Below are 26,707 nucleotides of genomic sequence, written 5' to 3'. Positions count from 1 at the left end.
AAAGATGAGTTCACCCAAATATCATTGTTATGATAGATTATATTCTTAAAGTCAGAGAGGACTCCGCGGGCCCCATGTAAAAAAAAAAAACGGGTGAAACAGCAAACTCAGTAAGAAGAGGTGATGTTTGCATACTTAGGAAGGGCCTTCCTTTGAATTTCTAAATTTTCCAGAACTTTTGCATTTTTGCGGATACCATCAAGTGATTAATGTACAATTGTAAGATATCTATAATCTTGACAGAACGTCGACTTGGTGCATATTACTTTTAAAATTTCTAATTTGGGGATTAACCTTGATAGGTCAACGTGTCCTTTGTCATTCCCCAAATTTTGATATTTGTGTGATGTTGTAACTTATTTTAAATGTTCTTTTTGCTGTATTGACTATATTGGATAGTTGAACCTTTTTTTTTTCTTACGTGTGATAAGGAATCCATCGCTGGTAATATAAGAAAAAAAAATGATTGTCATGTCAATCCTTTTTTAAGATATACCTGGTTTTACTGGACAAATAGGCCTAGGATAAATAGGATCCAGCAGAAAATGAGGAACAGGAAATCCACCAGGGACCCAAGCGGCCACCAGGAAACATTGATGCATCAGGTTAAACTCATTCGTATCTCCTTCATCAAATACTGAATTAGGCGGGTTTTTTTTTATGCGAAGCCGATCCTTTAAAGACGGTTTGTATCTTACCCTTGCGTTAGTCGACTTAGAATAATTTCCATAGGGTGTATTCACAAAAAGGAAACACAACTTGAATGTTTGTGATAAATTTATCCAATTAATAATAGTAAAAAAACCCAGTAAACCTGGTAAAGGTATAGCTAATTAACATTAAAATGAAATCACAATTAGGTGTTACTGTATATGACAATGTTTAATCAATATGTTCGAATAAGCAGAACAAAAACAGACATAAAGGATTGGTTAAGATCTCTTTTTATGTCCTTGTTCATTATCTTTACTGTGTTGTGCATAATAGTGAACCAAAAAATGCACTTTCACTCAAAAAAGGGTAAAAATTCACTCTTGAAAGAGTGAAATTTCATTCCATCAGAACTAGTCACTCATCTCACTCTGTGGGGAGTGTGAGTAGGGACCAGGGTCCCGTAACACAAAGGTTAGCGATCGATCGTAAGCTTGATCTTCACGATTGGTTGTACATTGTAGTCAATGGAATCAATCGTAGAAAAATGTTCTACGATCATTGCTAAGCTTTGTGTTACGGGCTCCAGATTAGCTCCCTGCCTCCTTTGCATTTAGAGAGTATATACGCTATCAGCATAAGATATGAACATGTTCATGTACCATTCTCACAAATCCGTCCTCGTTAAGATTATACCAACAACTGGTAAAAGGAATCGTTTGAATATATTTTGTCCATGACAGGGTAATAATGATGAGACAGGTGACATCAATAATGATAATTATGGAAGCAAAATACACTACCAAAACTCCGGTGTTGATTTAACACCAACCCGGAATCTATATAATGACTACACCAGAGAAGTATTAAAAATAACACCAGTTTGGAATCAAATCGAAGCTGCTTTAATACTAATTGGTGTTGTTTAATACTTCTCTGGTGTGGACATATTCCGGGCTGGTGTTAAATCAACACCGGAGTTTTGTCAGTGTAGCGGTTATATTAGGACTTATACACATTCTAAGCATTGAATATAATGAGTCCGTCTTTAGTACCACTACACTAATACAGGGATGTAAAATAAATCTAGATGAAGTGTAATCACGGACCAATCAGGTTTTGAATTTAGTTTGAATTCTAAAGATTCATTTTTAAATCTCAAAGCTTTTGAATTTAAATCCTTTGAGATTTAAAACTATTTCCAAAGGATTAAAAGTCCACATGGCGATTGGCCCCTAATTACATTCCATCTGGATTTATTTTAAATCTGTGCAAATATTGATGATTAAAATTAAATTTTGTTTATATTCAAAACGTTTTAAAACTGGTAAGAAATTTAAACCACTACTTTGAAGGTCATTCAGTGTTGTATAGGGCCTATATTTCTAAACAGCCAGATTTACTGAACGTGATTGGCTGCCCCGACTTGTTACCATGGCAGTTGCCATAATAAAATGGTTATAATTTCTGTTTCTAAAAGGGCCGTTTTAATCGGCTTGAGAAATAAAGATGAATTGAATTAAATTGATATATAGTCTGATACATGCAGTTGTAATTCCTTATGTGATGAGTTGTAGCTCTCTGTTGCTGGCATGTCTGTAGAAGACAGTTCCACCCATTTTATTTTCTGTTTTTTTTTCCAAACAGCACAAGAATTAACCTTATGTCGACCAAGTCTTCCACTCCACATCAGGGCTCAAATTACGACTGACTGTTGCCCAATGCATGCCGAATCACAATTTTAATAGGGCTACGCTAGAGTATAATACAGTATATACATCGCCACCCATGTGGCCTGGTCAACACGGATTGGGGCAGGTTTTCACCAGGAGATGATGGCGGGTCAGGTGGATAGGAGAATGTTGCTTCAAATGCGTCCTCGTGAGGCTTTCCTACGGTGAGATAGGTCTGACGTCCATCGCGGTTCGCCGGCCAAGTCTGTTTCCAACTTGAGAGAGCCTACAACACGCAGGATCACCACTGGAAGGTAGGTGTGGCAGTGTACTTCGGTCGACGATGCAGATACGATGGCCTTTACGACTGGAAAGTTCCCCCAATGCAGGTAAGGGGCGATCAAGGATCTCTAGTTGGTCAACTTGACCTGATGGGAATGTTCACCGAGACATACAACGGGATTCAATGACAGAAAACAGGAAACCGTTCCGTCAATATTTTTTTATCCTGCAAGTTTTCGGATCCGATAACTTTCCTTGATTTTGATTGGCCAAGTTGATGTGGTAGATGTCGGATATAGAGCGGGACTTGTCGGATAAAACGTCTGACAAGTCCGTTCATGAAAGACTCCCAAGTGCCACGTCTTACAAAGAGTTACAAAGAGTTACGATTGATCCGATTTATCCATAGAAATCTATCAATGTCATCAATTTTCTTCAGGAAATTTGCACCCTGTCCTTTGAAAACAAAGAGAAGCACACTGAATTTTTAAGAAAACTGTGAATGTAGGACTGCACACCATTTCTAGAAAAGTGAAGAAAAATGTATTTTAGATAATGGCGTTGCTGGCTTTCCATAGTTATGGTTGACTGAATCTATCGTAACTCTTTGTATGACGGGGCCCAGATCAACCAAATTGACTCAACCTTACTGTTCTCTGTGATCTGTTTTATGGCATTATTCAGACATACTTCTGGATGTTAGTTATTACTATTGAGTATATGAGTATGAGATTGACCCACGCGTACGTCCATATCTCGGCTGACATTAAATATGGAAAATTGCTGCTTAAACTTAAGCACATCTTGTGTGTAGGGCCTAATTTATATCTTGCAAATCCACATGAAAGTGCCCGGAGCGAATGAAGAAAATTGCCAAATTGCCCACAAAAGTTGTTTTTATTTTTCTTGATTTACTCGAAATTAACTATTGTGTCATTTGGGTCATTATTATATTCGTATAGCCAATAAGTGATTTTTCTCCTTCTGATTTTATGTACTTATTTATAGACGAACACACCAGTCAATTGTAGCTGCAGTGTTAAAGTTTGGGTGTTAGTTCAACACCTTTGATTGCTACTTTTACACCCTCTGGTGTTATTTCAAGCTCTCGGGTGTATTTTGTACACCCCAGGGTGTAGTCCTGCGGGGGGCCTATCTGGTATTAGATTCAACACTCCATTTTTACACCGAGTTTGACCAGTTGAATTTTTATGAATTCAAAAATTTACAATACTTATTTGGATATTTTACAAAAGAAATAACATACAGGTGTGAGTTGTATACTTATATTCAGTACTGTGAATCAATCAATTTTGATTTGACTTTAGGCATTGTCGACTAGCGCTAGTGGGAAAGGATTCTCGTTCTCCTGTTTGTCTCCCATCGAGGGACCAAAAATGTCACAAATTGCTGCCTATGACTTTGTCTCGTTTATTGATTCGAGACGCGCCAGATAGATTATTAAAAAAAATCAAAGAATATTAACTTTGTAATTATTACCATGGTAACCTTGATTGTAATTGGCTGCCGAGCGCTAGTGGTAATCGCCAAAAAGAAAAATTACCATTGTCATGATAGTTGCAGCTCTTTACGAATCGGGCTCTAGGTCCGTTATTTTGTTGGATGAATAAACAAGATACGGGAGACTGTTTCATTTTTCTTTCCCCCTTTTCTGTCGTTTTCCATTAGAGCAAGAATTAATCTGGCGTCGACCAAGACTTCAAGATTTGCTGGTGGTCAACGATCTGTGAGCACCTCATGCAACACGGGCCAAAAACTTGGAGTGGAACAGGCTTACGTTCGAGTAGGTCAGCGAGGAAAAGAACAGGTTTTTATTAGGAGATGGTGGCGGGTCAGGTGGATAGGAGAATATTGCTTGGATTGGAAGGCATCCGCATGGGGTTATCTTCCGGTGAGATGAGGTCTGATGCCTCTCTGCTGATTATTCAATTCGATTTGCCGTTTGAATGCGAGGACCCAGTTTTACTATGAGAAGGATCGAGGAGGATGTGGATAACGGACTCCGGTCGATGGCCATGCCGATCCCCATGGTTGGAAGGTTCACCCGATGCAGTCTCGTCATGGTGAGGGGTGATCAAAGATCCAGTTGGTCTTCTGTATGTCTTCCGCTGGCCCGAGCCCAGGGACTTTACGTTTTGACTAGGGGCGGATCCAGGATTTTCCAAAAGGGGGGACAAATTTTTCGGAGGAAAATTTTTGCAAGCCCTCCCCCCCAAAAAAAAAAAATTAAAAATAGTTCGTATACACAAAAAAAAATTGACAAGAAAGAAAAATGGTCTTAAATTTCAGAAGAGGGGGCAAACCTCTGTTTTAATGGCATTTTTACATTACAAATTTTAATTTTGCTTCTCAAAGGGGGGCACGTGCCCCCTATGCCCCCCTTGATCCGCGCCTGGTTATGACCAATATGACCAACATCATCTTGAACTAGGTCGACCAAGACCTTCCTCGCATAAACGACAACGCTAATTACCCCTTCCCATGATCTGTTTTGGGTTTTCATGGCGTTATTCAGATAAAAATAACGTAATACTGGGTCCCGTCTTACAAAGAGTTACGATCAATCGTAACTCTATGGAAATCCATCAATGTCGTATTTTTTTCTACAGGAAATTTGCAAAATGTCCTTTGTAAACAAAGGAGAACACACCAAATTGTCAATAAATCAATGAATTTATGGATATACATTCATATCTAGATTTTTTTGAACAGACATGCCTTTCATAATGTTGACTTTGCTGGCTTTCCACAGTTTCGATTGTAAGACGGGACCCTGGTGAAAAACTATAGGTAACACAACCTTTGCCGACTACCTTGAGTAGGGAATGTTTGTATTTTACACATTTACTGTATTTGAATTCTCAACTGGTTTCTGTTTAATTTGCGGGGTGTTCCCATGCATGCTGTGACATAAAGTCCCTGAATTTCTCAAGGAAGAGGCTGTATAATGTCATCATGTCAAACATAATAATAATGATTGTTTAATGCTTCATTAGGATTTTAGCAGATATACCGCATGCGGTCCATGGCGATGAAAAAATGAATTGAATAACTGATTGTTGAAGAAATATGCCTTTGGAGGCTGTTAAAATGACATTGTCTTCTAAAGCTCTAACGCTTTGCTTCCTTGCACTGTTCTCTCGAAATCTCATTATTTCACACTCCTATTTATTCCTTATAAAACTGCCTTTTCATAGGTCTATTCGGGGTTCAGTATAGCAGCGTTTATAAATCCGAGGGCAGCATGCAGTTTGAGTGGGCAGAATTTTTTTTTGATGAAGATGAATATGGGGCCTGATATTTATAATACAAAAGCTAAATGCATTTGGCCAAAAATGAAGCTTGGGGTTTGAATTCCATGAATTCCACATCTTTTTTTTTTTGCTCAGATGCCTCGCTCACTCATCTAATCTTATAATATTTTTACAAAACTTGTTGGTTAAAAGGTTCAACATTAATTCGGTTACTTACGAAAGGAATATGCTTTGAATATTTGTCATTTCTTAAACGAAACAGCATAGCCGGTGGAAGTGGGGAGTGGGGCAGGATCATTCCAAAACAGGTATAAAGGTGTGGGGAGAAACACGCATATTCTGTGGAAAGTTCTGATCACATACGTGATCGTAGAACTTCCCCCTCCTCCAAAAAATGTGAAAGCTCGCATTTTTCCGTTCAAAATTTATCTGAATTAAAAATAAACGTTACGCGCCTTTTCATTTTATATGTGGCCTTAGCGGCCGCCAAAATCTTAATGCGAAGGAACAAGCACCCGTTTTTTGTAAATAGTAGGCCTATATAAATATTTAAAATGCAAAAGAATATTACATTGTAAAGTTTGCATGAAAGTGGCTCCAATGGTGACATGTGTCTAATAAATTCATAGCCATTGTGCTCTATGCCCATAAAACTAACAAAACATACACTGAAATTGAAAGGTAAAGATGATCAAAATAAAATGTTTTTCGTGTTTTCATAATTAAAAAAACAATGATTTGAAAGTAGAATCATAAAAAATGAGAAATAAAATTATGTCCCTTCTTCTGTCGGCTATGCTGCGTACTTATGTTTCCTTTATGGGTTGTTTTGCAATCAGGGAATATCAATTAAAAAATGCTCTCTGTGCATCATAAAAAGTAATGTTATTGTAATCCCAAATCTACGATGGCAAGTTATATGACACTTTGATAGTAGACTGCGAAGAAGAAAAATATTGGACTACACATTCATTATTAAAAATTGACCATAATTTAGTGTCTTATTTCTTTCCATTTTTTTTTTAATTTCGAGCCCGCGCATGTATTATGCAGCCTTGTGCATCGTCTCACCAATTATAATTGATTATTGAAATTGTTTAAATTTCTAAATTCTTAAAAGCTTCAGACAGTTTTTATTTTAGGGAAAAATTACTTGATTGATAATGTCTTTGTCTATACTTGTGTAGTAATATGCAAAACTCTTATAGACGGTTCACTTTGCTCACTTCCGCTTATTTTTTTTCAGACGTTTCTCGTCAAACTCAAAGCTACATTTTTGTCAAATTAGACAGCTGATCGAGTTTACCCTGATTGTATAACAGCCGATAATCATGATAAAAGCTGTCAGAACAATACTTCGATGTTGAATGCTCCATGTGAAATGTCAAACGTTGTCTGTTGATCAAATGATGGTTTATAACATTGTGGTGTGGATCCTTGTTAAATATTGGCGGCGGAAGCCAACAAACTTAGGGGGGGGGGGTCCACCTGAAATTTTGGGATGAACGCGGGTAAAAATTGGACAAGCAGAAATTTTAGGGTGGGGGGGGGGGGGGGTCCGCCCCCACCTCAAATTGAGGGGGGGGGGACAGGACCCCCTCCCCCGCTTCCGCCTATGTTGTAAAACTGTCCTAATCTCAAAGCAATGACCTGTCTGTATAGAACTGGTCATAAGAACAAGTCATAAGCAAATTTTCATGTTTGCTAAAACAAATGATTGGTCACGTTATCGATTTCATCCAATCATTTGTTTGGGATCCATATCACCATTTTATAAACATAAGTAAATGATTGTTACACCCTTCTTCTGGCTACTTGTATTTATTCTTGTATCGGTAACTCCCTCGCCTCCCCCCCCCCCCGCCCCGGTCCATCCCTCCCTGCTCTCTCTCCCTCTCTCTCTCTCTCTCTCCCTTCATATTTTTTTGCATTTCCATCACTTAACTTTATAATTTATCATATTCTTCTATATTGCTCAATGTTTCTTTTGAATCATTCATTCTATCTGATATATGAATTTCAAATTCATTCTTTATCATTTTATTCTTTCAAGAATGACAAAATAGTCCTTAATCCACTACCCCTTCACATCCGGTTATCTCGAACGTTCTCTTTCAATTCTCCTTTCCATTCTTGTTCATAGCGGATTTTGCAATTCATCTTCAGCAACCTTTCACCTCCTCTCACCTTACCTCAAACTGTTCTTACCCGATTGATGTTGGTCTGTAACTCTGGCTCCATCACATCCACCTTTACCGATGGCTCTTTCATCCTTGTCAAACGATCTCATCATCCCTTCCATCTCAAATGACAACCCTTTCTCTTTCCCTCCCTTTCATTAACCTCCCTCCCAGCTCTCTCACATACTCACAATCACATCCAGCTTTACTAACGGTTTTTTCATCCTTGTCCAACGCTCTCACCATCCCTTCTACCTTCTCAACAAGACAACCCCTTTCTTTTTCCCAACTCCTCATTCTATCACCCTTTATTTCTGTTCCCCCTTCTTCCCTTCTCTCTCCCGCCTTACCCTTGGATGTGGGGGAAAAGAGTGAACTTCAGTAAATGCAAATGCGAATAAAGTTGATCAAACAATTACTTCAGCAAAGAAAAAAAACCTTCCAATTATCTTCAGAAGCAAAACTTTGTGACAGAAACACTCAAAAACTTTATTCAAACTAGATATATATCTGTTAGTACTGCCAATTTAAAGTAAAAGGCCTATTTATTCTTGTTTTTTAAATTCTATATGTTATCCATGTACTGCGTCTCTTCAAAATGAATTATTCAAGAATACAAATTAAATGTGTGACAAACTATACACTTTGTCAGTAATCTTCTAATTAAAAAAAAAACAAAATCGAAATCATTTCCACAAAACTAAATTTTATGAAGTTCACTTTTTGAAAATGAAAAAAATATCCCGCCTTAGTTTTAACTGAAACTACTCTGAATGTTGCAAAATGGGTCAATAACCGCTGTGCCATTAATTCCTATTTTGGATCATGGAAACACTTTGAAAGAAGCTACCAGTAAATGAAAATTACTAATTTGGTGGATATTGTAATATTTTATCTCACAAATACAGCCAAGGAATAGTTGCCATGGTATAATATTTCAAAAGGAGGAAAAGTTTGGCCCTAACTATCGATCCATTTTGCAACATTTTATCCAGAGTCCTAAATATGGGATGGGGTGGGGGTTCGATGAGTCATTGAGACTTGCACATCAATGGAAAGTATTATTAGAACATAAAAATTACCAATTCAGTAAAAAGGGTGGCAAAAATGCCGTTGAAAAGGAGTAAGTTTTCCAAACTTGTCGGCAAGAGGATTTTTTATAATAATGTCCACTTTTCGAAGGGGGGGGGGGTGTTTTTTTAATTAATGTGCAAATCTCAATGGGGATTATCCTCACCTGCTGCAAGCCAAAACATGACATAACCTTCAAAGTACACATGTACTGTACACGCTGAAATTGTTTAATACATTCAAGCATTTTCAACAATTTATTAAGTCGCAAATTTGCCAATTATACGGCGCAAAAAAGGTAATCCAAATGTGAGGGCTGATTATTAATGAAATTAATGAAAAAATATTCAAAAACAAATAAATTCTACTGACACTGCACATTTGTCACTGAATATTGAAGTGACTCGACTATAAAGGGCGTGTGTGAAAGTTTTATCTTGACCTTGTCAAAATTTGGAAATGATGGAAATTGTGCAGTGATTAACGTCGGCCCCACTATATTTGGATCACCTACTACACGTACAATGCCTATTAGAAACCTTAAAAACTACAGATTCCAGAAACGATGTCGGCTTTGGCTTGCAGGAGGGGCGGGGCCACTAGCGTAAATGCTTGCGTCGCACCTATTATTCCGGGGGGGGGGGGGGTGTAACAATAGATCATCCCCCCAGAACAATAGGTGCAACACAAGAATTTACGCTAGTAGGCGGGGAGATCACAACGGGTGTGTGTTTCATAAAGCTGTTCGAAGAGCAACTTTTAGAACGAGTGGTGATCCTTTCTTGTGGTAAATGGTATATTCATTGGTGGTTAAGTGCATAAGAAAGGATCACCAGTCGTTCTTAAAGTCGCTCTTAACTTATGAACAGCTTCATGAAACGGCCCCCAGGTGTGTGTTTCTTGAAGCTGTTCTGAAGTCGAGAGCAACTTTAAGAACGACTGGTGATCCTTTCTTGTGGTAAATGGTATATTCACTGACGATGGTTAAGTGTGTAAGAAAGGATCACCAGTCGTTCTTAAAGTCGCTCTTAACTTACGAACAGCTTTATGAAATGGCCCCCAGATATCAAAAGCGCAGGGGAGATGACAGTAGATAAAAGGGGTGTGGATATCGCATCAGATGATAAAAGGGGGCAGGGAGATTGCAATAACTTAAGGGGTGGGGCAAGTCCTTTTCTGAGCTACACTTCACAGATACTCCATGTGCACAAATACAAATGAAAAGCAAGAATTGTTTTCATTTTCCAAATGGTTTATTCAAATAGTTTTTAAAAAAATTGATTAAAAAAAAATGACCAGCAGCCAAGAAGATCCATCCAAGTTAGGAGGTTACCATAGCAACTGACCTTGATTTGAAGGAGCAAGCCCTAACCCTCACAAAATGGCCACCAGTCTGAGCTGGGGTCTCCTTGTCAAACTCACACAAAACATGACATCACCACCGATTGTCCTATTTTTAAGTGTGCAGGGTGGGGCACTGGACACTGCCGTACATGACATACCACATCCTTAATGTAGGTGCTCTATTGACAACTTCGATGATACTTTGTGCAGCCAAGTGCATGAGAGACAATGCATTGATTTTCTAACTCCTCCCCCGTACTCCCCACCCCTTCTCTTTCTTGCCATATGAATCAAATTGTTAATCTCCTTTGTTTTTATTCACCCTAGAACAAAGCCATCTAATTTTCTTTCATCTGCCCCCCTCCTATCTCCCCCTCTTCTTTCTACAGGTTTACCAGTTTATCCACTGATTGTGGTATCTCCATACCTCCCTGTGCTATCCATCTCAGGGAGTGTTTCACATAGATTTCTGTCAGTGACTTTCACCATCAGATGTTATAAGCTACTGAAAATTCTTGCATCTGATTGGCTGAGAGCTAATTAGTGAAAATCACTGACAAACCCTCCATGAAATGCTCCCCATTCCTGCCAACCTACCTTCGTTTCACACTATATCAACATTTACACACATGACTGATATCTAAAATGTTCTAAATAATTTCATTAAACCGTATTGTTTGTCCAAATATTTTTCATTTTCAATAAATGTATCATTGCATATTTTTTTTTATTATTTTTTTTTCATTTCAATCTATTTTGTATTTATCTATTTTATTTATTATTATTATCATTATTAATATTTTTTATTTATCTACTTATTTATCTATTTACTTGTTTTTTTTTTTTTTTTTTTTGGGGGGGCTATTATTTTCAGATAAGCAGCATCCTGAGAAATTTGGGAGTATTAGAACAATTTTGCAAATAAATGCACCGTTTTTCTGTACATAATACAGTTGTTTATATGAACTTCAATGAACACTGCATTTTTGGTTGATTTTTAGAAATAAACCAATAGGGAAAACAAACATCTGATGTTTTTTTCTTTTGTTTTGTTTTGCTTTCTTTGTTTTCATTGTTTCCCCTTCATTTATTCACCACCATACCAGAACCAAATGGTTTGCGTATGCATCCATCACTTCTTCCACAGAAATTTTGAGAGATAGAGCTATTGCATTCAGAATGATAAGATATTGTGAATCTAGATCTAACAGGTTGAACCCTCAAGATAGACTCGTCCTGAGGAAGTGCACTTTATATCCCACAATGCACCCTCAATCATCACAGTACAATGCATGTTCCCTAGTAGTGAAGTGCAATGTCAAATTTATGAGACGGCATCCAATAAATGTCCATAACTCCTTCCAGAATGAATGTAGGAAACACTCTTTTCAGTCGAAAGATGAGTAAGAAGAAATTTCAGAAGCAGCACCAGACAAAGATTTCCACACCTCCTTTCAGACTTGACGTAGGAATCTACTTCTTTAGGCAAAAGTGAAAGACAACTGTAACAATCTTCCAGAAGGAATGTCAAATTTCAAGGACAGCACCTAATAGAATTTCCAAAACTCGTACCAGACCGATGTCGGAAACCATTGTAACAATCCAGTAGAAGCCTTTCAATTACACCTCATCAAAACTGGGTTATGCTAGAGGGCCCCTGCGTCCTTGCCATAATTATCGATCCATGTGAGAATGTTGCCGAGGCTATTCAAGGTACGACAATCCAATACAATAACATGGTCAAGTCTCGAAGACTCATTCGCCCTAACTTAATCATTATAATCATAATGGCACCAAGTGCGGATGCTGATGAGGCTCTTCAAGGAATTACAAGCATCATTCATTGATCACCATGGTCAGAACTCTCGGGTCTTGAAGAGATATCCCAGTCTGGCTCCTTACCGTAGGCAATGTCACAATCCTTTACAATTAGGTTTGTCTAATCAGCTCTGGTTTGGACTGAATAAATTTTTCAAAGCACAGGAGATAATGTACATTTGAAAGAGGACCGGATGGGTGTTTCATAAAGCTGTTCATAAATTAAGAGCGTCTTTAAGAATGACTGGAGATCCTTTCTTGTGGGAAATATGCACCATTCAATATTCATTGGTGATATAAGCGTGTAAGAAATGTTAGCCAGTCATTCTTAAAGTCGCTCTTAACTTACGAACCGCTTTATGAAACATCCTGCAGATCAACCAAGTCAGATATGCCAAGTTCTATCAAATACCTCAACAAATACAGCAACCCATTTTTAATTCAGCCAAGTGAATAAATGCAACTCTCATTCCCTGGGGAAAAAACTACTGGGCGATGCAATGATTAAACAAAGATGGAAAGAATGGAAAATGGAGAATTCAGGGGCCCGTTTCATAAAGGACTTGCAACTGTTGTAACTTTGCCATAATGGCATCTACCATGGTAACTGGGCTCAGCAGCCAATCAGAATCAAGGTTACCATGGTAGTTGCCATAATGACAAAGTTACCACAGCTGCAAGTCCTTTATGAAACGGGTCCAAGAATGTTGAGAATCTGGTGGATCACTGCCTCACCCACAGACTGAAATGTGGATGAATTCCAGAGTCTAGATGGCAATCAGCAGATAGCAAGAGCCATGCAGATCAAAATGCTGTAACGTTTACCAAACGATGCAAGGAATATCATTTAGACCACCTGTAAAGCACCATGTATTTTAGTAAAACAATCAAAGGCACAGACCCCTCATCAGATGTCACCATTTGAATTACTAACTGATAATATGCAACTTGCATGATGTTTTGAAGAGCAATGGATACCAACAAATAGGCTGAAAAACACTAATCCTCTTGGTCAGAGAATACCTTAGGATTACCTCAACATCAGACATTCAAACACCAAATACAAAAATATCACATGCAATTGAAACATTACTCCGGAAGTCAGCAGACCTCTCTTCAAACATAGGTCAACAGTTCCTCTCTTTGCTTGTTTGTAGTGCAAACCGATTCTTGATGGACCTTGATTACTGCGACGAAGCTCAACGCCGTCTTAGCTAAACTGCTCCATCCAATATATATGACAAATGTGCAAAAGGCCCAACACAAATGGTCAACTAGAAACACTAGAGCAGTCAAGGCTTGAAAAGTACATAGCAAATGCTGGCAAGATAGACATAAAATTTGACATTGCACTTCTAAAACTAGATTCCAGTTTTACTTGTCTTGTAGTGATTGGAGGCGAAGTTGTGGAAAACCATTGAAGCACACAATCCCCATAAAAAGGTTTGACTTTTTATCCAAAGTTTAGTATAAAAGACAAAAGGTTTGTCTTTATGTTTTATTGTTTTTGTCTTTTTGTTTTTTTTGCAGACGAACCGATATTGAGAAGCCACCTTCATCACAATATCATTATCATCCAACACAGGTCTGGCTAGATCTCTCGCATTCTGTGTTTACATCATGGATACACACTCAGCATTTTTGAAAAAAAAAATTAGGTTCATGGTGAATGGGGATTGGACCAAACATTTAGAAAAAATAATTCCAATTGGTCCGTCCAAAAAAACAATAGGTACAGAAAAGGGGATTTGATTGCAAAATAATTCACGCTGCTCTATCATGTCTAGGCAACTAATAAAAAAATGATATCATAGTCTGTAAACATATATAAATTTCCTTTTAAATTATTTCTTTGTCATATTAGCAAATTATTATATCAGTCATGGCAGATGTTATGTTGCAACAGTGTGAAACAAAGATGAATTTAGAACAGCAGCTAGAGCAGATAGTGCTGAGAGGTATATGAAGAAAGACGGCAATCAATGGATCAACAGATAATGCAAGTATTACATTGTAGAAGAGGAGAGGGGAAAGTTAAACACGAGGGGAGGAGAGCAATTGGGAGTTTTTTAAGTCCCTACAAATTCATCAAAATTGCTTTCAGGGATGGTATCGTTTTGATAGATTTTCATGAAAAGAATATCATTCCAAAGATTAAAGAGAACGTCGTGAATTTGAAAAGTGCGATCAAGGCTTAATGTAAATAAAAGCCCAGTGTGGGTAATAATGCTGCCCAATATTTTCCAAACTAATGAATATCTTCAGTAATAACTGCTGGAAAATCATGTACATTGTCTCCCATACTTTCGGCTACACAAAATATCATTGAAATCATCAATAGAGCACTTACATTATGGAAGCTGTATGCCATGCACAGCAGTGTCAAGTGCCCTCCTCTGCACGCTGAAAAATAGAACTCTTGGTAGTGACATCACATATTGTGTGATTCTGACAAGAAGATCCCGGCTTAAACCAGACAGGAAGCCATGTTTGTGAGGTGTCGGGCCTACCACCATCAATCAATGAGGTCAGCTGCTACGGTCCTCCAACTTGAACGAAACTTCTTGGCTGCTGGTCTTACAGTTTTGTTCAAGAAAGAAAGGTAAAATCCTGAATGCAAAGCAAGTAGTACAGACAATCATACACTGTAAGGCAGGTCCAAGCTATCTGACATTACATCCGACAAACGAGACAAATCACAGAGGTGTTTCACAAAGATGAAAGTATGACTACAAATTGTTTTTGAATATTCACTTGTTTGGAAAATGAAATACAAAAACTTCATTGGTTGGATCATGCTCAGAGAACGAGCTCTTCTGTGTATGAATCAATGAAGCTCCACATTACATACAGTATCATGTGCATGTTAACATGATAGCACAACTTTGAGACTGATTTCAGCTACTTGTGAAACACTTCTGGGAATTGTCTCGATAGTGCCATATACAGAACTGCTAACCTACATTGTGAAAAAATCCTATTATTTATTCATTTTTATCTTATCGTCAAGCCTACAATCTTATTTTTCTTTAAACTTTTGAGAAAACAAAGCATACTCAAAACTATCAAGTTTCAAAAATCGTATTTCTAGGGGGAAAACCTTATTTAGTGTCGATTTCCCCTTAAAAATCCTACTAATTGGCAACTCTGCATATACTTTTCTAAAACAATCTAATGATTTATATTAAAGTACTTCCTAAACAGGCCTAAATACTCTTGGACCTTTTACTTAACAAAGAGAAAAGCAAATAACAGGCACCATATATTAATGGGAACATGGATCATTGACTTCATGCAATCAAATGTTATAGCCCCGCCACTGCCAGACCGAGAATATATTGCAAACCTAACCTAATTTTAGAATAATGACCTATGTGACATTTAACCCTGATGTGCAGGGGAGTGAAAATTTTGTGTTGAAAAATTCTACGACAAGTAGGTCCAGGGTAAAAAACCAGAGATAAAACTCAAAAGGCAAAAACTCTGGAAAACCTTTGGATCCACTTTTGCAGACTAGTCAACACAAAATAATCACAAATCACAACTTCGCTGAGAGAAAATTACAAACTAACATAAAGCCTGTTTTTAGTCTTGGTAAATCCACCAAAATGTCACTATGGTAATTGCAATTCATCACGAGGCTATATGAATGTGTATGCCCTAAAATTTTCAGATGTGGAGGCTATTGATAAAAATTGCCAATTTACATGTACATGACAATGCATTTTGATTGGGTGCCCGGTCAAAATAAACTGAGGTTTTTATATTTGTTAACCTATTTGAAAGCATGGATTGGACTGAAGATTTTAGGACATAATCTTTGCGACTGTAGCTCCTTTTGTAATACTAAATATTCAAAGAGCCCTTTTATAGGAACACAAAATATCACTGATAGAGGGCACTAGACATGTTTGGTTTGAATATTCAAATTGTCTGAGAATTGGGGGTTAAAAAAAAAAATTAATCAGCTACTTCAAAGTCTTACAATCAAAATGTAGGATGATCAAGTATAATTCACATTTTTTAGCCTTTTCAAAAACTGAAGACAGGCTTTTTAAACCACAAATACTCAGCCTAATTCTAGAAATGATCATAATTCAAAGCCCTCAAAATAATTGCAAATCATTTCTAACCAATGCACAACTTATTGACTCCGAGTAACCATGCCTAACAGAGTTTGCATCTACTAATGAAATAACTGATAATTCAGATGTTTTAACTGTAAGCAAAGAGAAAATAGCTTGGACCTGCTCCTGCTACACAAAAGTCTACATAAAAAATATAAAATGGGTTCATGAGTAGCAAATGCGCATTAAGTCCCATATTGGATAAAATATATACATATGACTCTTGGTGTAGATTTACTTGGATTAATATGACTGAAATCTCCTATGTTAACTAGATATTGCCTGCATTATGCAATGCAATATTCCAGGAGTATTGAATTTCCGACTTTGAAATATCAATTTTCCCCCCTTTTTTTCATTTACCCTTAAAAACTGTGATAATCCAAGGTCACAAAATGGCAATGATGTTGATGACCCATTGACATAAATGTATTGGTTTCCAGACAATGTGTTATCACATGCTGACCCAATGCACTGAGCCATGCATTATTTGTATAATATTGCACTAACTTCTTCAAAGCCTTTAGTAGTCTGCAGGCAAAGACCTTTGATTTTCCACAGAATGCATGATGCAGAGTCTGAAGTAGTTGGACTACATTCACTTTTGATTGAGGGGGGGGGGGGGGAGCCATGTCTGCGCACCTAAACATTTTTTTATTAATATTAATCATGATTTTTCTTTATTTTCAAGTAAATTTACAGTTGAAATCTCATGAGAATTTGAGAGAAATATACAATTTTCTTGGAAAAAACATCGGCAAGTCATTTTTAGATTAAACAAAACAATGGAGCCACATGTCTACGCACCCATTCACTTTACACAAGATTTCAGGGATTTTTATGAAAAAGGCTGCATTTGGAGGCCTTCACATGAAATGCCCCCAAATCATTGTTTTTTTTAGTTAGATTTTTTAATAAATATCTTTCTATGTATTGTAAAGTCGTGTAAAGTCTGACTATTGTAATTGAATGCGACTTGAAGCCAATTTAGACATTACTCCGACCACAGAGCATGCCGCAAAGCAAAATGATAACTTTATTATTCCTAACATTCATGCCTGACTTCAAATGAAATACTTTTACTCCTTGGCATTCTCATATTTAATGCAAAATGCGATTCATTAAAAAATGTGTTGTATCGGATCGCATAGTGTGCGCTTGGACTTTACTGACTTCTGGAGAGCATTTCATGAAAGGACTTATCGGACGTTTTATCCTGTTTGTCCTGTTTTATCCGACAGTTACCACAGTAACACTGCTTCTCAGCCAATCAAATTCAAGGAAAGATTTCAGATCTGACAACTTGTCGGACAAAAAACTTGATGAAACGGTCCCCTGTTATAAGCTACCATATTCCTTGTATCTGATTTGCTTAGAGAGAATTAGTCAGTGAAAATAACTATTTGTTCCAAGAAACATTCCCAATGGTAGCGCGCAATGGTAGGACAGTGATCTTCGTAACACAGATTCCTGTGTTTGATGCGAGGCCTAGGTCCTGATGGGCGATTCACAAAAGATAAGAGTGACTTGGAGTCATGCTTAAACGCTAGCACACGGTAGTGCACATAAAGTGCGCAACTGACATTTAAGTGCGACTCTTAGGGGGTGTTGCAGGGAAATATTTGCAATCATTGTAAAATTGCAATGAAAAGGGTAACTTTCCATTGATTTGTGGTCCAAAAACTATCTTGCGATCAACTGCAAGTTTCTTGCAACACCCCATAAATCACACTTAAATCTTTGTGAAACACCCCCCCCCCTTCCTGGTTTCCTTGATCCTCATGTCCAGGTCCCTCTTCAAGGATGCAAAGCCATCTGTCTGGTTGCTAGCAGACATTCATCCTTTCTTATCAGTTGGGTAAAATCAGCACCATTACACCACGATCGGAAGACGTCCCCATAAAGAAGTTTGACAGCTGTGCGGAGCTACCATCAGAGAGGGCAAGAGCCAGGGAATCGTGGGAAGGGAATGACATCTCGTATGTGGTCCACACCAAGTAAGTACCCTAGCAGGCACTCATACCCAAGTCCAAAGCCACCGTGGGGAACTGTTCCAAAACGTCTTAAATCCAGATCCCTGGAGAAACAAAAGCAGGTATTTAATCGTTAAGCCAGGCGTACACTGCACACTCCGTTGCGTCAATGAAATTGCAATAGAACTTGATATGAAAATTCCAACCCATAAAAGCTCTGTATAATTTATGAATACTGAAATCGAAATTCCAGTATAGTTCGAGCTTCCCTGTAAGAATTGAGCAAATTCACTTCTAATTTTTTTGCCACCAACCTATAAGACCTTTAAAATCAAAGTTCTTAATAATTTATTAATACCAAAATCAAAATTCCAGTGTAGTTTGAGGTTCCCTCTAAGAATTAAAACAAAGTCAATTCCAAATTTGCTGCCACTATTAAAATACACTGTGGACTCAATCCCGACCACAAGGCTTGCAGCAAAGCAGGATTTTTATTTCAGTACTCTTAATGGCATTGGGCTTAACTTGAAATAAAATAAGTTTAATTCTTGGAATTTTCAAATTCAATGCAAAGTGCTTTGCGTCATTCTAGTGTAGTGCGAGGCAGGATCTTAGTAGTGTTGTGGCAGTGAAGGCTGGCTCATTTTCTGAAAATGTGAATGGAACATCATTTATTTGAGGTTAAAATTAATTGAAAGAATACTAATATAACAATTTTGAAAGAATGCAAGCCTTTATTTTGGGGTAAAGGCCAAATTAGTTTAAAATCTTAGCCAAACGTATGACTGCTATGACGTCATTGCGACTAGATATTAAATTTGCTTTTATTCTTAGAAGGATGATAGCATAGTCACAGATTTGGATATAGGTATTCGTACGATGATTTAGAACATTGCACAGTAAGATATTCCAAGTCTCAATATTTGCATCAAATTCTACTACATTTTATTCTGAAATCCAGTTGCAGACCAATCGTAAGGTGTGCAGTCGCCGTAAGAGATTATAATACCACATAGGCTAAATCCAATTGATCTACGAACAAGTTGATCTAATTGCCTCTTGATAGAACTATCATTTGGTCTAATACTCACTTGGTCTATCTGTCCTCTAGTCCAATACCCAGATGGTCATATTTCTACTCCGTTTACCCAGACACGGATCCAGAGGGGAGCACAGGGGGCCCCCCTTTTGATAAGAGAAATATCCTTAATTTGTGGGTGAAAACCTTTTTTTTCTTTTATTTTGCTTGTCAACTTTTTTCGGGCAAGAAATATCCTTAATTTGTGGTTGAAAACCTTTTTTATTTTTGGCTTGTCAAAATTTTCCTCAGAAAAAACTCCCCCCCTTTGGAAAATCCCCCGGGGGGGGGGGGGGGCACTCAGTATATAATGCATAGTAGGTATGTGCCGCGGAGGGGACCCCCATTTTTACACTCAAATTTCCGTTCAGAGGCATAGCATTTTTGTCTTATTGAGAAAAAGAACAAAGAAAGCCGCTCCAGAGCATAGCATTTTCTTCTTCTCGAGAAAAAAAGAAGAAGAAAGTCCGCTCCAGGGCTTCGCATATTTTCCGTTACGCCGTTCCGGTCGTAATTTTGGTGAAAAGCGGCCGCAGCTCGCTGTCCGACCATCGCCTCTGCGCTAGCGCGCCCGTCAGTCGTGCCGCCGGGCTAGCTGCATGTACGTTCCATAGGGATGCATACGCACTCGCACGCAGGCGACCCGTTCCAAGGACCCCCGTTTTCACAAACATTTGTAGTTCCGAAGCCCGTTCCGAGGACCCTCCTTTTTACAATGAGCCCGCTCCAAGGCCCCCGTTTTTTGTCTCACCCGCGGCACACCCCTACCACTTTTTTGGTCGAGTGCCCCCCCCCGGGGAAAATCCTGGATCCACACCTGCATTTACCTACTTCTTTTGCACTTTGTCAAATGAAAATTTCGCTCATTAACAGTTTACCTAATTATACAGACTGAGTGGTTTATGGATGAAAGAGGTAGGGTAGCCTCAATGTGAACTAGACTTTGTGGTAAATGCAATAGGAGATAATAAGAGGGCAGTAGACGAACTGGTTGTAGATAAAATGGAATATTGCTGGACCATCGAAAATGAGACCAAATAGAAAGTATACAAATTAGGTGGAGACCTAGTAGCAATTTACCCGGAAGAGCTTTTATATATTAAGGCATGAATTCTCAAAGGTGCTTTAGAAACCATCGTAATTCCATAAAATGATCAACCATTTTGTAGTGTGACCCCAATTTTTCTAAAGTCTTACTCCACATTTAAAAACTGACCAAGTCATAGTCATTTGAGAGCATAAAGACTGTCTAAAGAACAAGAAATCAGAGACAGAAAATGTCATGACGGTCCCACATATAGGGGTTCGGACGTACATATCTTATGGAATTGCCCAAAGGCGAGAGCCAGGCTTTAGCTTCAATGTTGCTGGAGCTAGGATCTTGCTCTACATGTACGTACCATTGGTAATTAGAATCCTGAAGTCCCAGGTGCTTTATTCTATGCTGGAATCATCAAGACGTTCCTCTCTCAAGCTACCACTGATCAACTCGCCTAGTCTCGGAACAAACAGATCTACAGCTGCTGCCTGGAGTAAAACATTGAAAATGAATTTGTAGTCGTAAAGTACTGTAGTCACACATGTTGTATTCTATGCTGGAACACATCATCATACGTATGCTGTAAAGTACATGTGTGAAAGACTGTGTTCGGTTGTATTTGCGCTTTTGAGTAGAACACAATCATCTTTAAATTAAAAAAAAAATCATATCAGGTAAAATCTTATTATTTTGGAATAAGTATATAAAGCCTTGAAAATTACATCGTACACTACCATTTTACAAACTGTCATGGTGCTAGCACAATCAACGTCTGGCAGCTCAGGGGAGGGGGGGTTGAATTTTTAAAATCCCATCCTACGTTAAGATTACCAGGCAATCCAGGGGAGCGTTTCATCAATACAATGTATTTTCATCCGACAAGTTGTCAGATCTGACATCTTTCCATGATTTTGATTGGCTGAGAGGCACTGTTCCTATGCTAACTGTCGGATAAAATGTCCGACAAGTCCTTTCATGAAATGCCCCCAGGCATTGTACTTGTCATAAAGTGATTTGTTTTCATTGTACACCTGGGTCCCTTCACAACTATGGCAAGCCAGCGACCCCAACATCTATAACGCAGGTGTAATTTCCAAATATTTTTTAAATATGACATATACTTCTACAAGCAGCAACGTCTTGGCAAATAACTGCTCATCAACAGAAAGAGTTGCAATAAATCGTGCGTCATCATGCGCAACTTGATTTTCAACTAATCAACAGCGTGCATTTGGGACTTGCAATTGATTTTTGACTTGCGTTTAAACGCAACTCTTTCTGCAACGGACCCCTGTATAAAGAATTATGAAATGCACTTTACTAGTTGTGATTAATCGGATCAATCACAGATCTTTGTAAGACAAGGCTCTTCTACTCAGTCTTTAACTGGGACACATATTCCATTAGAGGTCAAGTCCAGAAGAGAAAAGTCAAATGAGCATAACACTGAAAATTTCACCAAACTTAGGCGCAAAATAAGAAAGTTATATTTTTCTATTTCACTTATTTTGTACAAAACAGTGACATGCAAATTGGAGAGTAAATGATAATGCACATTTACTTTTCTTTAATATTTCATTCTTTAACCCTAAAATGGCCGGGGGGGGGGGGGGGTTGAATCAACCCCCCCTCAACATTTTCTGCGATCATTCCGCCGCGCGAAATTTTTTGACCGCGCCACTCGCAGAGTTTATACTTTGAAGTCTCGCGCATCTTTTGAGACCAAATTTACGACGCCCGGGTACGCGGTTCCGAAATTACGCAACATTTTGTAAGTGCATGTCAGACCAAAAATTGTTCCAAAACGTAATTTTGTGTACAAAGTCAATGCAAATTGAGTTTTCTCATCTTATTCATAAAGATATGATTATTTTTACTTTAAACAGCTGAAAGCAATTGATTTTAGCATAATCATGCTTCAAAAAGGTTGTGCAATAAATCTGGTGAAAAAAACAAAGAAAAACAAAAGGTTGAAAAACAAAGAAATACATAAGAAATTCATAAAACAATAAAATACATAAGAAATTGATTTCCAAACCGAAGTTTTTTTCAATTGCCATTGTTAAGAATGCTACAAAGAATATTTTTACCAAAAATTAGCATTCTAGTAGCTTTATTTAGTGAATTAGAGCCAAAAGTATGATTTATGCATAAATTAGCATAATTAATTCATATAAAATAAAATCTCATTATTTTGAAAAATTTTCCCATACAGCCTTGTAGATTACATCGCACACTACCAGTGTGCAAATTTTTGCGGCGCTCGTGCGATCGGCGGCCGAGATCTCTGGGGGGGGGGGGGTGGGGGGTTGAATCAACCCCCCCGGCCACAGAACAGCCAAAAAAGCCCGGCCTAGTTAGGGTTAAATTAAACATTACTCATTTTTTGCGGGTTTGACATAAGATAGACTTTTCATCAAATCACAATAGATCACAATGACAATTCCACACATTTAAGGAAAAGTCACTAGTATTGTTTCACATTATAATGCTGAGAAAATTGAGATATTTCATATAAGAAACTGATGAAATGAGCATTGTCATTAGTTCCATCATTTGCATAATGACCAGGATGAGCATACAACTATTTTTAATTTTTAATTTATTACATCATATTTTCATGAATATTCAGCCTAACTTTTTGTTGGGGTGGACTAGATAGAAATTTAAACTTGCCATTTTTAAAATGAATTTTACCCTATCTTAACTAGGCTATTTCAGACAAACTTACACTTGTCATATCGAGTCCCCCCCCCCCCCAGATCTCGACCGTTGATTGCGCGATCGCCGCAAAAATTTGCACGCGTGTAGACCTGGATGTAAACTACAAGACTGTATGGTAAAATTTTCAAAAAATTAATTGCTTTTTTTTTATTAATTAAATATGCAAATAAGAGTATGAAACTTTTTGCCTTTAACTCAATTTATCAACTAGTAGAATGCTAATTATTGGTGAATATATAGATTTTTACATTTCTAACAAAAGTCTACAAAAAAATTGCAGAAAATCAATTAATTTCCTATGTATCTTATTGTTTTTTTATTCTTATGTTATTTATATATTTTTTATTGAACTTTGTCGGGGACACTTTGCGATCATAAATAACATAAATAAATCTATCTAAACCAACTAAACTCATATTTTTTTGATTTTCGGTTGAAAAACACAACTTGCAATGACTTTGTCCACGTAGTCAAGTTTTTGAGCAATTATGGGACCGACATACGCTTACAAAATATTGTGTAATTTCGGAACCGCGTACCCGGGCATTGCAAATTTGGTTTCAAAAGACGTGCAAGACTTGAAAGTAAAAAGTCAGTGAGCGGCACTTTGAAAAAATTTCGCTCGCCGGCATACTGATGAAATTTGTTAAGAGGGGGGGGGGGGGGGGGTCAAATTGACCCATTTATTAAGGGTTAAATGATCTGATTTCAGCTAAGTGTTATTGAAATTTGTTAAACCAGCTACTCACCATTTTTGTCATCGCTATTCAGCCTAGCATAGAAAGGTTTGATATCCTTGGGGTAGTCCACTACAAAGACAGGGATGTTCCCACTGTGACAAACCAAGAAGGCCTTGTGTTCAGACTGCAAGTCAACGCCCCACTGTATAAAGCAAAAGCAAAAATGAAAGAAAAATTGATTGATGCCTCTGCCCTTCTAAACTCTGAGATAAATAATTGCACAAACCTGTTGAATGTTTCAAGGAGTTTGTTTGATACCAGAATACAAGGAGACAAATGAAGGAAATAAAAACTAGATGCACAATGCTCTTGCAGATGAAAAAACAACATTTAAACATGTGCATATCTCACCCTGGTTTTAACAAAATGATTGAAAAAAAAATGAGTTACCTGAAAGTACATTGATCTCAAAACCAGATTTTTTTTTTTTTTACAAAACATTATTTTTTCAAGAACAATCGTACTGCCGTACTGGTTGCAAAAACGGACTAATTACGCCAAAACGTACTGGTTGGCAGGTCTGGGTTGGATTTACAAATATATGGAATTGCTCATATACAGGAAATCTGCATACGCCACGGGTTCAACCAGTGGTTCTAAGATATTTAATATTTTTCAAAATAAAATACAAAAGAAATAGCGAGTGGCTGACGTCATCAATTATTTCATTTACATACATAGATTAGCAAAACTTAAAAATGTCATAGCTTTCTTATTTTTTTATCAGATTTTAATGAAATTTTCAGCATTGAGCTTGTGTGATTCTCCTCTCTCATTTCAAATAAACTTTTTTTGTTGGGGTGGACATTCCCTTGTACATGGTAGAAGGCCTATCTACTTACTCATGGTGTGTATTCAAATTGATCTTTATGTCTGTATAACATTGAGATGGCTTCTGTATACAAGAGTCTGTAAAAAAAGAGCATAAAAAGGAAGTCACATAAAAAGTGATAAACATATATAAATATTTTCATGAAATTGGGGCCAAAAATGTGACATTTCAGCATAATTTGATACTTATTATACTACAGTCAGAAGACCATATATTTAATGGAAATTTTGAGACTCTCAGAATAATTTTTTATGAACTTTTTGAGCAAAACCTGCTGACGTGGGCATGGTGTCCAAGTAGCACTGAGATATTTACATACTGTCCTAAAAGTCAAATCATAGCAATTAGGGTGACCAAATCTTTAAACAATATGCACATTTACTCGTTAAGCCAGGTTCCTAAATATCTCAGATTTTCTATGCATAGTTCTATTTTTGGAAAATTTTTAAAAATCTAAAACTTGTCACTATGCTTTTCAGAGTCCACCAAAAGGCGTATAGATCTATTTACATCAAATAAGTTTACACCAAGTGTATGTGGACTTTTGGCCCCAAATGTACAGTGTGCACAAAAGTTAGTGAACAAAACCACAAAATGCACTCCTGAATGTTGAATGTAGACAACAACACTACAATGTTCGGCAAGCCCAGAGAAACAAGTTGTATTGAATGTGATATTTTATCACCTGACGTCACAATTAAATATCTAAAACATGACAGAACGTGAACACTTCAAATTGTTTAATTTCCAGTGGGGTTCACTAACTTTCGGGTGGGGTATTCCACATCTTCAGCATTACTTCATTTTATTCAAAGTATTAATAGTAATATAGGGGACCATTAATTTGGAATACTTTATCAAAGGAACTTGAGGACAGTTGCTCTCTTAAAGTTTTTAGGACGAATTGTAAATACCAAATCATCACTACTTATTCATTTTCTACTTAATTGATATTTTGATTGTTTGGGTAAGTTGGGTAATTCTTTCTCTTTTTCTACTTTAATTGTTCAAACTTCAAATATGTTATTTTAGTTGGGTCGGTCGTACATAAGGTTAATTTCTTTTTGGCTGCTACCCTTTCTTTCAGTATAATACTTTATTTATGTCTATGTCTGATTTATTTCATGTTTGTACTACTTGTATTGTTTTTATACTGAAAAAATAAACTGAATTGAAAAATTGAATTGAATAATAACAAATTTACAATAACAGTTCAAAGCTAAAGAAACCCTTCAATCTGAATGGCTGATGGTAAACTTGTGGTAGAAATTGTGCATTTGTTATTATAACAAGTCCTCACGAAACAGGACCCCAGATGCATTGCGATTGGAATGACATCTTTGTTTCACCAGTCAGTGTTTCCCTTCAGATCAAAATTTTTTTTTTACAGAAACTGACTAGAAACCTTCCTGAAATTCAGACATTTCCTGGAATTTTCAAACTTTATTTTTAGCGAAAATCGCACATTAACAAAGCAAGCCTAAACTTTGTCTAAGAGACGAAAATCAAAGAATATAACCTTTTTTGTTGAATGCACTTTTTAAAAATAAAGCAACAAAATTACAAAATGCTAGCAGCCTGCGAGCTACGTATGAGGCAAAAAATTCTTATAACATGAATATAGAAAGTTGCTATGTTTAATTGTACTTTAATTGTAATTTTCTGATTTCCACTAATTCCTGACATTTTTTCATTTCTCAAAAATTACCTGAAAATGATCTGCATTTCCTGTAATTCTGTTATTTCCTTCAAAGTGGAAACACTATCTTTCACTGAACCAAAATCCAACTCACCGCACGTTTTGTTCCTTCGTTGATTCTGTCCCCAACAAATTGGACATCCTCTGAGCTCTTTGTGTACACAGAATTGGCAACTGATTTCACAAAGTCTTCCATGACCT

At 37.3% G+C, this 26,707-nt stretch overlaps 2 long non-coding RNA genes across 2 annotated transcripts in view; one reads left to right on the top strand and one right to left on the bottom strand.

Moving 5' to 3' along the window:
* LOC135153896 (uncharacterized) overlaps positions 1 to 16,628 on the top strand; it is a 22,338-nt gene extending 5,710 nt beyond the window's left edge. Inside the window, exons 2-4 of the long non-coding RNA XR_010293410.1 lie at positions 491 to 605; positions 2,299 to 2,713; positions 4,296 to 16,628. This is a non-coding gene — a long non-coding RNA (uncharacterized LOC135153896). The remainder of the gene's footprint in view (positions 1 to 490; positions 606 to 2,298; positions 2,714 to 4,295) is intronic.
* Positions 10,364 to 26,707, bottom strand: LOC135153895 (uncharacterized). The gene is made up of 5 exons (XR_010293409.1): positions 26,601 to 26,707; positions 24,818 to 24,884; positions 23,985 to 24,117; positions 20,873 to 20,999; positions 10,364 to 18,498 (listed from the first exon to the last, which is right to left on the bottom strand). It is a non-coding gene; the product is annotated as an uncharacterized LOC135153895 (long non-coding RNA).

Source organism: Lytechinus pictus, chromosome 4 (assembly GCF_037042905.1).
Source record: "Lytechinus pictus isolate F3 Inbred chromosome 4, Lp3.0, whole genome shotgun sequence".
Lineage (NCBI taxonomy): Eukaryota > Metazoa > Echinodermata > Echinoidea > Temnopleuroida > Toxopneustidae > Lytechinus > Lytechinus pictus.
Note: the sequence above shows the minus strand (reverse complement) of the source record. Positions and strands in the feature narration are given on the sequence as shown.